Source organism: Crotalus tigris, unplaced genomic scaffold (assembly GCF_016545835.1).
Source record: "Crotalus tigris isolate CLP2741 ecotype Arizona unplaced genomic scaffold, ASM1654583v1 scf7180000017764.6130737, whole genome shotgun sequence".
In the NCBI taxonomy this organism is placed as follows: Eukaryota; Metazoa; Chordata; class Lepidosauria; order Squamata; family Viperidae; genus Crotalus; species Crotalus tigris.
In genome coordinates this window covers 1,351,944-1,368,201 of record NW_024096618.1, presented here as the reverse complement: position 1 = coordinate 1,368,201, position 16,258 = coordinate 1,351,944, and the positions used below count along the sequence as shown (strand labels likewise).

The 16,258-nt window shown below is 36.4% G+C and overlaps 1 long non-coding RNA gene across 1 annotated transcript; it reads right to left on the bottom strand.

The window, feature by feature from the left end:
* Positions 1-214: 214 nt before the first annotated feature.
* LOC120306910 lies at positions 215-9,430 on the bottom strand. The gene is made up of 2 exons (XR_005556418.1): positions 9,357-9,430; positions 215-598 (listed from the first exon to the last, which is right to left on the bottom strand). It is a non-coding gene; the product is annotated as an uncharacterized LOC120306910 (long non-coding RNA).
* Between the last annotated feature and the right edge of the window lie 6,828 nt (positions 9,431-16,258).

The following is a 16,258-nucleotide window of genomic DNA, read 5'->3' as shown; positions in this document are numbered from 1 at the left end:
AAATATATAGAGATTTTAGAACAATATACTTGCTACTTTGTTTTTCAGCCCATTACCCAAAATTATAAAATAAACTAAAATGGACTATTAGGGGGCAATAGGGAACAATCTGAAACCTAAATTGTGAGCTTTTAATCTTTACCTAAAGAATGGATACTTTTACTGTATTTGTAAATGTCCCAAGTTTGCTTTGCTAGGAGGAAAACACCAAAGACAGAGCTGGAGTTGTTTTTAATATAAAATATCATTACAGTAAAAATGTGTAATGTATGTTTTGTCCTGGAGGATTGTAAAATTGTAGAGCAAGAAACTCTCTTTGAAATAAAGAGTATCTGCAAAAATACATATGGGTGACAAACAGCGAGAACTGATTTTGTATGGTGTGTTATGTATAAGTTGCCAGGAAAATTCATAGTTTCAAAAGTAACAATGCTACTCACAACAGTATACTTACTTTGTACTAGGTACAACTGTATTCCTTTAGAGCACAGATTGTTGGCAATCCTTGATAAACTACAGGCTTGGATCTAGATCCCAATTCATAGTTTCTCATTCTTGAAAAGATGATGGACATGAGGGCATTTCCAGGCTTTAGGAACTACAGTAAAAAAGTGAAAGAACATAATTATTTCAAGCAAACTATTTGTCATGTGCAACCTGATCCAATATATATCAAGATATCTAGGACAGAGAAAATGCTAACTTGGCCTCTTTGGTAAGTGCAACAAATGTGCCCCCCCCCCTCGCTACCCAAAGACCTTGTTATCTTGCCTTAAAACAGGGGTCTCCAAATTGGTGGACCTCCCCATGCTGGCTGGGGAATTTTGGGAGCTGAGGTCCACAAGTCTTAAAGTTGCCAAGTTGAAGATCCCTGCCATAAAATGACTTGAGTTATTTCTTTCAGACCATGAGTGAGGAACCTCTAGATATTGCTGAACTATAATTCCCCATAATCCTAGTCAGTATAGCCATGCTGAAAGATTTTTGGAATGTAGGTTTTTTAGGTTTTCAGCTAAAGTTTTAAGTCCACTTATTGCAGAGATGGGCTCCACAACTAAGAGACAACCAAGATTATATTTGTGACATAAACAGCTAATCTTTTGCGACCCAAGATGATAATCTTCTTCTGTTATTTGAAATTGGACATATTTTGTACACTGCCACCTACCTGAACAGTCTTTTCCTGTTGTGTAAGTCTTGGGACCATCAAGTTTTTGTAATTATAACGCATAAAAAATTACTGCTAGGATATTTCATATCTGTCCTATCAGGAAGCTCAATGTAAAGCAGTAATTTTTAATGTTTTTTTGTTGTTGTTCAAGGAAGATCTGCTACCAAAGGCCTATATGTGAGTTGCTATTAGAACTTCCAGGCTTTTGAGATGTTAGAAAACTCTATCTTCCAAAAAATAGACACCAAATATACTTCTAATCGTGATCGCTCTTACTACATAAAAGGTGGTGATGTACCTCCCCCAAACCGTATAAAATGGCTTCTCTCTTCTTCAGCGGCATATTTGACAGAGGCAGAACAGCAAGAGGAAAATTCATTCCTATTTAACATCAGCAATAAGACTATAGTAATACAATTCCCCCCTCCAGATCTGTGAGTAAAACCCATCATATGCTAATGTATAAACCAGCAGAGTATCATACATCTTGTGTGATAATATTCAAGAGTTTTCCCTTTTGTGGGAGAAGAAGGAAACAATGTGCATCCTTTTCTGCTCCATCACAGGATGGTAATAACTATGCCTAAGAAAATTTTCTATAACTTCACAGACTGATTCATGTTTCTATGGCAGGCTTGTGCCACAAATGATATGAACAAGCATTCAAGGAACTGTACATTTTAGAAACACTTCAGCTGAAGTTATAATGCAAATTGTGTCCTTATAGTACACTTTTTATATATTTTATTCTGATATTTGAAAAATGGGACATCTAGGATATCAATAATCAGCAGCACTGGGAGATTGGAGCCTGATAAGATACACAGAATGAATTTGTAACCCCCCCCCTCTCTTTAGAAGCAAAGGGTTTTGAATTTTGAGGGACATAGGTTGCTCCCTGGTTTTAGATGTTTTTAAATGGGTGGTGGGGGGGGAGAGAGAGAGAAAGAGAGAGAGAGAGAGAGAGAATGAGAGAGAGCTTTTACAGTTCACCTCATAGATATAAACAAAAGATTAGGTATTTTTGTGTTTAAAACTTCTGGTCAATATAAAGCACAAGAAAGATGCAAAAGCCACTTGTGGTGGATATCAACAATGGAAATTGTTTGAGTAGATTATTCTGTGTCTTAACAAAATGCATCACTTGGACAATGCTGTTCAACTCATTGATTTGGAGTAAATTTTCCATCAGTTTTCTGTTATTGCTTTCAGCAAATGGATTGAGCATATTTGCTAGATCATATAGGATCGCACAACTAATTATAAACCATGCTTCAGTAAAGGCATGTTTTAAAATATAATCGATCTTGATTAATCAGTCTTATGAAGGTCTCTTCAAATCTCCTATATTTTGAATCTGATAGCTCTTTTCTCTTTTTAGTGTTCACTTCCATTGGACAGGGTTTCATCTGTTTTTTTGTGAGGCCATCTTCATACAGATAATTCAACATTAAGCAAGGTTAATGCATTTAATAGCCTCTAACTTTTATACTATCCACACATTAAGATAACATGAAGATGATACAATTTCTATTCCATATATTTGTGCAATATAGAGCTCATAGGTCTATGGCGATTCTCCATCATCCAGGTCACAGCTGCCCTCAAAGGTGCTTTTTCAAAAGGCAACTGGACTTTGTTTTTTGAGGAAGAGGAAAATGTTTTGCTTCTCATCCAAGAAGCTTCATCGTCATGCCTTTTGAAATAGCGACCCTACATTTCTCTCTTCAAGTGTTCCTTTGTCTATAACTCTGTTGTTCTTTAGGAAGCAGAGTAGGAAGAATTCTGGAATTCTTCCTGTAAGAGCAACAAACTGTGTTTCTTGGGCCATTATGAACAAGTAGTTCTCGACTTACAACAGCTCACTGAGTGGCTGCTTAAGTTAAACAGCATTGAAAAAAGTGACTTGTAACTTTTTCACACTTATGACCATTGGAGTGTGCCCATGGTCACATGATTAAAATTCAGACGCTTGACAATTGACTCATATTTATGACGGTCGCAGTGTCACAGGGTCATGTCATCACCTTTTGAGACCTTCTGACAAGCAAAGTCAATGGGGAAGCCAGATTCACTTAACAAATGTGTTACTAACTTAACAGATGTAGTGATTCACTTAACAACTGTGGCAAGAAAGGTCGTAAATGGGGCAAAACTCACTTAACAACTGTTTTGCTTAGCAACAGAATTTTTGGGCTCAGTTGTGGTCATAAGTGGAGGACTACGTGTAGCGCTTACGATGGGTGTGAGATGTCAAAAAACAAGGCATATATTTCTGTGGATCTCCACCATGAGTGTTTAATGCTATATGGATTGTGTATTAGAACTCTTTTAAGTCCCCACAGCATCAAAGCAGTAATTTCTGGTATATATGCCCAGAGCTTCTTTATAATGAGGAGAATCATGACTGGTCTTGCACAGAGATGGAAAGATTTGACACTACCCAATTTCTCATGTTGGCTGAGAAATTCTGGGAGTTGAAGTCCATGAGTCATAAAAGGGCAGAGTTTGAAGACCCCTGCAATAGGAGGAATGGTTAGCAAAAGAAGGATCTTGCTGAGATGAATAAACTAACTTCCTTAATTAGAGTAAAGAGTAGATTGTCTACACTTATTTGTGACTGAAAATCTCTTATGGACGTTTGTATAAAAATGAACTTTTGATTTATGGCTTTGATATATTAGAAAGGCAGATTATAAAAAGAAGATACAGGTAGTCCTTGACTTATGAGCACAACTGAGTCCAAAATTTCTGTTGTTAAGCAAGATAGTTGTTAAGTGAAGTTTACCCCGTTTTACAATTTTCTTGCCACGGTTGTTAAGTGAATCACAGCAGTTCTTAAGTTAGTAACACGGTTGTTAAGTGAATCTGGCTTCCCCCATAGACTTTGCTTGTCAGAAGGTCTCAAAAGGGGATCACATGACCTTGGGACACTGCGACCGTCATAAATATGAACCCGTTGCCAAGTATCTGAATTTTGATCATGTGATCATGCTCCAATGGTCATAAGTGTAAAAAACAGCCATAAATCATTTTTTCCAGGCTGTTGTAACTTTGAATGGTCACTAAATGAACTGTTGTAAGTTGAAGATTATCTGTATTACGATATAACTTTAGAGAGCATTATTTTAGCATTAGATCCTCCCATGCTATGCAGCACATTGAGCAGCAACTTTAGAGAGATGCGTTAAAATATAATTGTACTTATAACTGCTATGAAGAATATCAGAAACCACTTTGTATCTTTTTTCTTTTTCTTCTATTTTTAATTTTTTTCTTTTTCTTGCATTTTTTGCTTTTCTTTCTTACTTTGTATTAGCTTTTAATCTTCTCTTATGAACATTTTTTAATTATCTGTATGTATAAAAAAGAGAATCATGACTTGTCTGATAGCTAGACAGCAACCAATGGCCTTTTCCTCTGACAAATTTTAAATCTCAGCCATCAAGTTTCTGCTTCCAGATGAAACTATAAACTCTTGATTTCTGTTGCTCTTTGTAGCTGATTTCCCGCTGCATTCTTCCAAAGTACTGGTTCTTTATGCCCATAATCCCTCAGTCAATCTTTTGATCACGGAAAATAGAAAGTTTTGCTATGGAACATCAGATATCTGGGCAGGCTGAAGATTTCCACTTTTGGGTTTTCTCGCTGGGAGCTGGTCCTGGTCAGAAGCATCCTGCTTTGACTTTCAACCCAATGCAAAGCTGAGCCATTCCATACATGGTTGTATGGGTCACCAGCTGGCCTTCCTAGCCTTGGCTGACTGCCTAGTTCTGCCATCCCCAGCCTTGCCTTTCTCACTTCCTCCCCCCTTTCCCTTCTGCACACAGGAAGTGCTGTGGGTGGCTGACCTCACCAGGGAAGGGTGAGTCGCTCCCTTGCCCTCCAGAGGCGCCAGCCCCAGCCAAACCTCCCACTTCCGACCTTTGATAGAGCTTCTTCCCAGCCTCTTCTTTGCCAACATGTGATGCCTTCTTTTCTTTTCTTTTTTTTCTTTCCCTTCTGGCAGGAAAGGGAGAGGGATATGCGAATCACATAGAGGTCTGGCTCTGCTTTCGGTCTGTAGTGATATCACCAGGGAGAATCCCACAGACATCAGTCTGAAATCCTAGCCATCAGTTACTATAAACCAGAGAGATGTCTCTTTACACTGGTTCTCAGTGATATAATTTTATGCTTGCTGTCACTGAAAGATAGTGTTCCCTGCCCTCCGCTCAGATCTTCCTTCGTCTCTCATCTCTTCCTCCCCCTGCACCACATGCTAAGGTTCTCTTCTGCTGACATTCCCACAGCTGCTCTTTTCAAGTCTGAAACCCTCATGCCAAGATTCTCTTTTTACTACTTCTTCTTCATCCACAAAGGGAGTGGCAAGTCAGGGAATTCTGTGAAAGGGAAATGATTGCCGGGTTGTTTTTTTTTTTAAAGCTGAACTTTTATTGCAGTGGAGATCGATGCACCCTGCAATGAAGAGTCAGATGAAGAATCACGGCTGATCTTGGGCCAGATGTCTCCGTAACAGTGGCACTTGTGGAGCACTCTGCAACCACCAGAGGAAAATCCATGCAGTGCAAATACAAAAGAAAAACCAAAGTTACATTTACACATGCGTTTTACTTCATGTTACATCTGCTTTTACTTCTGTGGCGTCTGCAGTGGTAGGTACTTCTACATCTCCTGTCCACATGGCAGAGCTGCTGCCAATTTCTGCTCCTTGAGCAGCATCTTTATAGGGCACATTCCGCTGAAGAAAACAGAACATCCGTGCGTGCTTGGTCCAGGTTCTCATGAGACTCGCAGTGAACAGGCTGCTCTACCATTCTGCAGCCTTTAACTCTAACCAGTTGTCTGTGTCTAGAAATCATGCCAGAATAAAATGGCAGTAACCCTGGAGAGCAACTATACTGGTTCTTCAAGTTGCAGATAGGCTCTTATTTATTTACCTACCCATTTTATATATGTAGCCACTCACCCTCCCATATTATGTTTACATGCTATGCATGTGTATGTATATATAATATATACAGTACACACGCACAGACACAGAAAGACAGACACACAGACACAGAAAGACACTCAGGGTATGTGTACCCAAAGTCAGGCTCCATAGACAATTATATAAATTACACTGAATGTCCCAATTGGCTGCCATTTACTTATTTGATGCATGATCTTCAAGCATTTCTAAGTACAGTAACATTGATGTTTGCAAATTCTAATGGTATGGTGGCCTTTAGATTGTCTATTGGCCTGTGCAGAATTAGGGACACCATGCAGGATATGTATACATACAAGCATACATACATACACACACATATATACATACATGGTTGCAAGCTTGTTTTGGTTTTTTGGGGTTTTTTTTAGTGAAATGTCTGACTTCCTGAACTCAAGTTTTATTGACTTCTTTGTGATTGTACAGCATGTCTACTTGAACCACAAAAATATTTTCAGTTATTAATGGGCGAGCGCTAAAATAAACAAGCAAATCCTGTGTATTTATGAACTTCTCCTATCCCCAAAGATGAAAACCTTTTAAGCTAGAAAAAGATCGAATTTTCATTGTGGTTTAAAGAAGCTGAAAAGGTAAAGCAAAGTTCCAGCAAATTATGAAAATGGAAAAAGAAATCAAACAAATAATGGTTTCAATGTGAATTGCTTTTTATAGCATGTGCATAAAACACCCTTAATTTTCCAGTGTGTTTATCCATTTATATTTCACCTGAAGTGAATGGATTTAGGAAAGTCTCCCCCCCCCCAATCTTCGCTTTCTGTGTTGCTTCATTTCTAACCAAAGGCTATTTGAGGAGACAAAAAGTTTGTTTGAAAGACTTCATTACATTCTGATAAGTTCCTTACTTTACCCGCTTTTATATTCATTTTCATGGTATAGCCTAGAGCTTGTTTACTGCAAACATTAAATGCTGCCCTGACTAAAGAATTACTCATCTTCCTTCGGGGTGCCCCATTTAAAGCCTCCTTGCAGTTCCTTATCTTCACAGCATCTTGATTAGGCACTTATAATGGAAAAAGTATCTACTTAATTTGGGATAGCTTCCTTAACATTCATGTGATCAAAGCTGGGATCTCCACCAGTTCTAGCCTTTGCTGTAGGCAGTAGATAACAGAGTTTGTGTTCTCTCTCTCTCTCCTCTATATCTATCACACTTCCTCTTTTCACCTACTAGACTTGTGGGAGAAGAACAGACTATTTTCCAAGGGGGTCTCACAGAGGTCTCAGCTGCCTGCCGGTAGGGATCTTCTGAAAGCACAACACTGCTCCAGTGCAAGTATCAGACAGGAGGACAGGCCTTTTGTGAGAAGATGAAAGAGAGTAAGAGAGATTTGTCTGGAATTAAGTTCAATCCAGGCAAACCCTCACTACATTCCAAGCTAGATTGGGTGAGAGAGCAGCTGGGAGTGGGATAAGAGGGGAGATGAATACTCCTAAAATCAGGCAACTCATCCTAGAGCCTGCGTGTCACTGCATCTTGTTCCACGGGTCGTCTTGTGTGGTTCTACGTACCTGGCTAAGCATTTTGCAGAATTGTTACTTTCACAGTTAACAATATATTGGATGAAATATTGTGTTAAGCCATGGTTCATCCAATACAACAGAACCAACTGGATTCACACTGTATGCTAAATAACAAATCCCACAGTTTACTGATCACAGTGGTTAGGTTCACAAAACAAACTCAGTCAAAAGCTAACAAACTGATTGCATGATTTGTTAAAATAGTGAGTTTTAGTTTTACACTCCAGGAGACATGTTTGTTCCCAGAGGCAAGACCCATTTCAGATAACCCTGATTTTTTCCTGGCCTTTAAAAGAATTCTCAAGGGGAGTCCTTTCTAAGATGCCTTTGGTGCTACAAGGGCGAGTTATTTGAAGCCATTGTCTCACATAATATAAAGCTAACAAGGATGTTTACCTCTCTGACAGCACTGAAACGACCCAGTTCACACATTCAAACAGCTATGCTAAGAATGATGGCTGTGATGAAGCATTCATGGGGTTCTTCAAAAAGCACATAGCTTGAACCACCCTCATAATTACTGTGCAACAACTAAGTGCTCAATGTGGCACAACTGGAGAACCTGGATGTTGAATTCACTGCTTGGCCCCTAAAGCAATTCTGACTAGTACATGAATTCAATTAATGGATATAAAAGCCAAGTTGATCATGCAGATTTAGTGATGTATTAACTTCCTATATAGGAAATGTTCACTCAAGACTTCCTTTACAGATTTGGGAGGGCCAAAGGAGCTCCCAACCTTGAGCTTTTCAGTTCTATTGAGGTTTTATTTTTCAAAGTTGGCTGGAAGCAGAGATAAAGTACTGTTTGAGTTCTGTATAAACCCTTAGTATTGGTATTCTGCTCTGAAGCAATGTCAATCTATTTGGCCTGCTATACATGTGCTTACAAGTACGTTAAGAAAAGGTGCCTATCAAAGTTAACAGACAGTGAAGCACTGTACATGTCTGAGCACAGGCAAGTCCCACTGTGAATTCATTCTAAGTAAGTGGCCATAGGATTGCTGCCCAAGTTTCCCGTTTGTGGTTCTTGCTCGCTCAGGATTCACAGCAAGTCATATGTATGACCAAAGATTTTCCTTTCAACAGCTACTCCTGAGTGTCGGATATTGATTTATGTTGCTCAGAAAATAAGAAACTTTAACTAGTGGTTTCTTTTTGCTGATTTACATTTAATTTTTTATCACAAAAATAAAAAATGTTCTATTAAATGGTAAGAACAAAAACACACAATGTGTGTTGCTGCTGCCCCCCGATATCTATTTCTAATAAAACATCTTGAAAAAATAATTTCCTTCTTTGTTCCCCAGCCCACTGGAAAGTAAGCATGCTCATAAAGATCAATTAGCAAAATCTAAAACAACAAAAACAGAAAGCCCTCTAGAAAATCTGAAGCAAATAATGACATGGAAAGTAAATGACAAAGAGGGGCAATCCTAGAGATAAGGACTAAAGTGGAAGCAAGCAATTCTCCAGCAGTTTCAAACCATTTTTCAGCCTATCTGCCAATAAGCTCAGCCTATCCAGTTCTAAAGATAGGGAGAGGTCGCTCATTGATTACCCCAATGACTCATCTCTTCTTCACATAATAACATGCTGATAGAAATATGTGTAGTACCTGCTTTGACTCTTAAAGAAATAAAGTAATACCTTTTTTCCAGTTTCATTAATATTTGCCTGTGATTCAACATTTCTTGGATCTCACTTGAAGTAATGATTAAAGTTGTTAGAGACAGCCTTCAGTGAATGTATACAAGAACACCTGGCAACTAATGCCCTTAGAACCCATTGTGTGGAAGGAGTTGATGCAGTTGGAACCCTAAGGCAATTGGCTGATGGAAGCGACACAGTTGTAACATAACGGTTGTATTTCATTTGCAGCCAAATCTTTCCTGATCAGTATGGTGAAATTGGAAACACAGCTATGCATATCCCTATTGGGCAAATTGATGGGATCAGTCTGCACAGACGTGTCTGTTTTGCATACCAGCTATTCAAATTTCAGATGTAAGTTGGCACTATCTGATAAACTTCAGAGATTCTCAGACATCGAGTCGAATAAAACCATAGATGGAGGGGGCATTAAGGCCATTAAGCCCAATCTCTTGTTCCTTTTTTTTAAAAAATAATAACTTTATGAAAGATTTGCAACACTAAAAACTAATACAAACTCAAAAAGAAAAGAAAAAAATGAAAGGTGAAGAAAAGAAAAAATGTAGAAAAAGAAAAATAGAAAAGAAAAAATAAGAATTTAGTAAAGAAAAAGAAATATATAAAGAAGTGACTTCTCCATTACAACAAGTATAAACATTTTTTCTCTTAAAATACAACAAATGATCTCTTCTTCTCATATTTCATCTCTTATCTATAAACAAGTCCATAAAACTTTGTAATTTCAATCCTGATGTCAACTAAGGGTTACTAGTGTTAGAAACGTATCTGTTTTAAACTTGATCGAATATGCTTTCTTTTTACTTCTAACAATCTTGATCTTTAGCCCCTTCAAATTACATTCTAGAACTTGATTTCTTTTAATATGTTCTTTGTCCTTTCTCACAAAATTCTTCAAAGCTTTAACAAGCCTCCTTTGTAAATCCAATATAGAAAAAATGTCTAGTTCACTTAGTTTGTTATTTATATACTACTTGTAATTGTTAAAACATCAGCCAATTTTTTTTTGTATGTCCAATGTAACATCTTTCTCCATGTCATTCTTGGAGCTTGTCATTTTTAAATTCACTTTCAAATCAGCCTGTTCCTCTTTCATAATATCTTTTAAACACAGTCTATCTATAAAGGCAGATGCTCTTAAAATTAACTTCTTGGCTAATTGTGTGTTGCTCAGTATTTGACACAATACTCAGGTTGGAGTCTGACCATCAAAGAGTAACATAGAATTGCATTCTGTTACTTGGAAATTGTTGATATAACCCAAAATTGCATTTGCTTTTTCTGTTCAACCATATCACACTGCTGATTCTTATTAACTACTAGATATTTTTCACATATGTTAGCCCTCTTTCCCTGTGAATTTGATTTATTTTTCTAAATGAACAATGGTTAAATTTCATTTTTTTCAGCCCATTTATTTGGTTTATCAAAATAGTTTTGAATTTTATATGTTTTCTGGAGCGATCCCATCCAATTATGAGTTATCTGGAAATTTAGCTAGCATTTTCTCAAAATTCTTCATCCAAATCATTTATAAAAACCTGGAAAGATCCAGTGCCCCATTTGATTCCTCAACTTACTCAAGTTTCGGAAGGAGCTATTGATGGCTATTTTTGAATATGATTTTTGAGCCTGCTGTATGTAACTCTTAACTATCATGCCATCCAGCTCCTACAGTACTTGCTAATTACCATATCATGGAAATTTTGCACATAACTCTGTTATATCTTTATTTTTGCAAAGCATTTTACAATCTACTAAGGAAATTAGCTAACCAATAATAAGAAAAGATTAGTTTGGCAAGACTTGTTCTTCACAAATTGTTGCTGAAGTCTGGTAACTACTGTACTAATAGATTAATCTCCTTATCATCTGCTCCAGAATCTGATGAGATATTGATGTCAATGGACTGGTATGTAGTTCTTTGGAATCTCTTTCTTCTTCTTTTTGGAAGATAGGGGTAATATTTGCCCTCTTCCAATCATCAGCCACTTCACCACTCACCAGGGTTTCTCAGACTTTATAAACATTTGGCTAGCTCATGAGCAAATTCCTTTAATATCCTAGGATGCAATTTATCTGTCTCTGGAGATTTAGGTTCCAAGTAAATAGATATCCATTGACCATGGTTCTGTCAATCTCAAGCTTCAATCCCGCCTCTTTGTTCTGTCTTCACAACTGCTTTGTGGTGGACCACAAACTGCCTCCCAGAGACCAAATAGGAGTAATGTGTTAGCATTTGGTTGTCCTCTGTGAGTGCCCTGTGATTAATTCTTTTTAAAAATATAATTTTATTTAAGGTTTTGAAAAATAAGAAAAAAAATAATTCAAACTTAATACCAAGAGGAAGTAAAAAGAAAAAGTAATAAAAAAACTAAAGTGCAAAAAGAAAAAGTAGAAAAATAGAAAAGAAAGAAAAAAGATATAAAGAAGTAGCTTATGATCTTCTTTATAGCAGTTATAACAAATTCAATTGTTAAGTTTACATCTTACATACAGCATTAACCTTGCGAACTCTCAAGCTTCCTCCTTCCGTTATATATTCAAGATGGACAATATTTAATATTTATTTGCTACCTATATGTAGAGATGTGGGTCTATACATATTTGTTCATAGTATGTTTAGGTTTGTGTCATGTATGTGTTTTACTTTGAGAGCGGGCAACTAAATTTCATTTTTGATGTGTGCCATTGTGCCCACAGTATAAAAATGACAATAAAGGTTATCTTATCTTATCTTACCTTATCTTACCTTATCTTATCTTTCTCTAAAGTTATGTCATAGCTCTCTTCTTTCTATAAGCTAGTTTATGTAATCAAAATAATTCATTTTTAATTCATGTAATTGTTTTTTAAAATTTATTTTGAAGAATCTGATTTTTTTTATTTTTCGTAGTACTTAGCTTATTCCGATCTTTAACTTTCTTGATACACTCTCTACAATTTCAGACATACTTTATGCACTGCTTCTTGGTGATCTATCTCTCTTTCATAACATGTGAAATCAAATTCTGTAATTGTAGAATCAAGAAACACAGAATTATTGGGGTTGAGAGAAACCTTATATGTTATCTAGTGCAATTTCCCTGTTCAGGTAGGAATCTACTAAACTATCTCCAACAGGCTGAGCACCAGTGCAAATAAACCATGCAAAGTGTTTCAGTAATATTGCAAAGAGAACCTAGCCCCCTATTGCTGAGGGACAATCTTTTATTTAAGACTACACAATAAGCTACACAATAGCATTTCAACGCAATGATCACATTGAGGCTCTCATATAATTTATATTTCTTTATACGAGATCCCATCCTGGGGATCTCATATAAAAAAATGCCCCCCCCCCAAATACATTTCCTTTTTCATGGAAACAACTTTCCCAGTATATAGATGGGCCATAATTTTTCAAAGAAAAACTGTACCAAAATCATCTTTCCTCTATATTCTGTCTCTCACTCATTTGGTTTTTTTTTCTTATCCTTTGCAGAAAGAAGGATTTTGCCATCTGCAGATGCCCCCTTTTTTTTCAGCACTGCACCTCCTCCTGGTGGCCAGGAAGAGCCTCTCTGTGGATTCCCATCAGACATCCCAGCTCATTTTGGTACTCTTTCAGCGCAGACAACTTGGCAACTTCTCTTGCCAAGTTCTTAAAGGTTCTTAAAGGTCTCTGCTAAACATGCATACCCTGTAATGTCTTGGGGGCTTCCAATCTGCCCAAATGTGGACAGATTTTTCCTAAGGTCGACAAAAGCAAAGCTCTTGCCTGACACCAAAACGAAATCTCTCTATGATCATATTTCCAGCCATTACTTGAAATACGAAAGTGCTCCAATGTCTTAATGCTACTATTGAAAATGGGGGGGGGGTTGTAGATGAGAAACCACATAGCTATTTTGTGGCTCCAGTTATCATGTTCATAAGCATTAACCATTACAACTGAAACTGGATAAAATCGACCTGAGGGAAATTTATTTATTTACTTATTTATTTGATATTTTTAATCCCAAATTTTATTTCTTCATAAATAACTCAAGGTAGGAAAGATACCTAATACTATTTCCTTCTCTCCTCCTGTATTTATTTATTTGTATCCCACTTTTATTATTTTTACAAATAACTCAAGGCAATGAACATATCCAAACAAACAGTGGTGGGATTCAAATATGTGAACAATCGGTTCTCTGTGTGGATGCCGCTTCCGGAAGTCCGATCCGGGCCTGGACAACAAAAAATTAGCTACTGGTTCTGCCGAAGTGCAAACCAGCTGAATCCCACTACTGCGAACACACCTTTCTCCTCCTATTTTCTCCACAGAAATGTGAATGCATATATTTTGTAGGCAGATAATGCCAGGTTGTTGACTGAAAACAATGATACACATTGTATGATCTAATTGAGAATATGAATCTGAAAATTAATGTATCAAATACTAAAGTAGTTGAGGTTAAGAGGAAAAATGAAGAAAAATTGTAAATAGTAAAAACTAGAGCAAGTAGATGAATTTATGTATTTTGCTAGAATGCTTTAAAAGCTAGGAAAACTGAGAAACTTTAAGATGTACAAATCCTGGAAAAAATGGTAGATAATAATTTATAGTCTGTTGCAAGGAATGAATATGTGTTGAAAGCATAAAAATGATTGTGATAAGAGCATTATTGTCCATTTTGTTATATGGAAGTGAGAATTAGGTAATGTGAGGAGAAATAGTAAAATGAATACTTTACACAAGAACAAGATATTAAACAAATGCAAAATAAAATGAGATAAGAATGAATGGCTGCTGTAAGAATGTAGACTGAACAAAAGAATTAGAGAGCACTGCAGAAGAAGTACATGATGGTGGTTTAATCAAATAGAAAGGGGGAAAAATCACAAAACAAGGAAGAGTGGACGATAAAAAAAGGGTTAATGGGAAACTCATTGTTGGATAAAGTTGAAGAAATTCTCAGAAAGAGAGAGATTTAAAGAAAAGGCAGTGTATAAAATGGCGTCCTAAGGTGGTGGAAGCAACAATTTACAAGAACAGAAATATATGGAGAAATATAGTGATTGGTACTGATATACACTAGATTTACTTTTATTTTCTTTTTCTTGAGAAGAACGATTGTCCTACTTTCCTTTGGTTTATTGTTTCTAATGCTTTTTCAGGATTTTGCACATAGCTTACCCTAAACGGGAGCAATCTGATGAATATATATGTGTGAATGCATTACAGTGGATTTTATTATTATGTTTTATGACTATGTGGATAATAATCCTAAATAATTGGGTATATGCATATCTCAGTCTTTGACTAGCAGCACAGTATAACGTCTGGATTATGGTAGACTAACCATCCCTAGTCTGATCATTTCCAGATTCATCCATTCTCCATTTAAACTCTTAACTTCTGAAATAGGAGAATTCAATCAGTAATGGACAAATAAGTGAAAATGCTTGTGAAAATGCATGCTCCTGGGAAAATTTCCATTGTAATTACATGCATCCATTTAATTAAATTGAATACTAGGACATAGATAAAACATATTTATTTCCCAACATACCTCTTATATCTATCTCTCCACTCAACTTACATCTTTCTAAGCCTCTCTCCCATCTGAAGTACATCCTGCACTCACAGGAAGCACCTATTTTCGAAGCAATGGTTGCAGACCGCCCTCTACCGGTCAGGAAAAACATTAACAAAATATCTTTCTACAAAAAGCCAGCAAGATGAAAAGTGGCAGATTCTGTTTTTTCCCACCAAAAATATATTTCAGCCTTCTGTAATAATTTATTTATATCCATTCTTCCACAAAAATTCCAAATGTCTTGAATGAAAACTATAAAAATGAACAAAAATATTTTAAAAATAAAAAATGTATTTAAATATGAAAAGAATGCAAAGACAGGATGTTTATTGTTGGAAACGGGGTCTGGCAGATCCCAAAGAAAAAGACCATTCAGAATTATAGCTTTGTATAGAATAAACCTGAGAATAATTGTAACTTGCTGAAGAATGTAAAATATATTTTTTCTATAGTAATGCATCTTTAAGAATATATGGATTAAAGATGAAGCCCCAAAGTGATATCCTTTGTAAATCTTGCGCACATCAGCCAATCAATTTGCTGTAAATGTGCCTAATACAACTCTCATACTATCCATTCCCCCCACTTGTTCTAAAATAGCAATTTTTGACAAAGAAGTTTCTATTGAATAAGTAGAGAACTACTGAGGGTTAAATGTTTGCTTGAGCCTTTATTTAGTTTTTATTTAGGCATTTCCAACAGGACATCCAGTTTATTTCAATAACTAAAATACATTTGTTTTAAAAAAATCCTCCAAGTTTCAGAAACTGTTTATGATGCAGTCTTATATTCTGAAAATGTACAGGATTCCCTGTACAGAGTTAATTTAGTTTACCAGTTGGATTAATAATATAGTTAAGATAAAATATTTGAATTAATTTATCTCATGGTACATGTTTGCAGTCAGTTTAAAACCAAGAAAAGTTACTTGCCTGGATTGTGAAAAAGACTGATTATTGTTACTTGATAATGAATGCTTCTGTTAATTAACTAGATACCCTCAAATCTATTCCTGATTTTGGAGTCCATACAGTAAATCTCTTAAGGATTGTTGAAGGAGAAGTCTTCATCATGGTTCAGTCCAAGCCGGGAATAAACAACATGGCAACTGCTTTAAAAAGAAGGTTGCAGTTTATTGAAGAGAACCAGATAGAAAGATGGCTCTGGAAGAAAAAAGAGGGAGCACATGTAGGGAGTGGGTTTTATACCCTCTGGGGCTCTTGAGTTTGTTTCCTGTTCCTGTTTGGGGCTTTGTATTTCCTGTGTCATGTACTTTGACCTGAGTGTGCCCCTTTGCCATCTGTGAGTTAATCC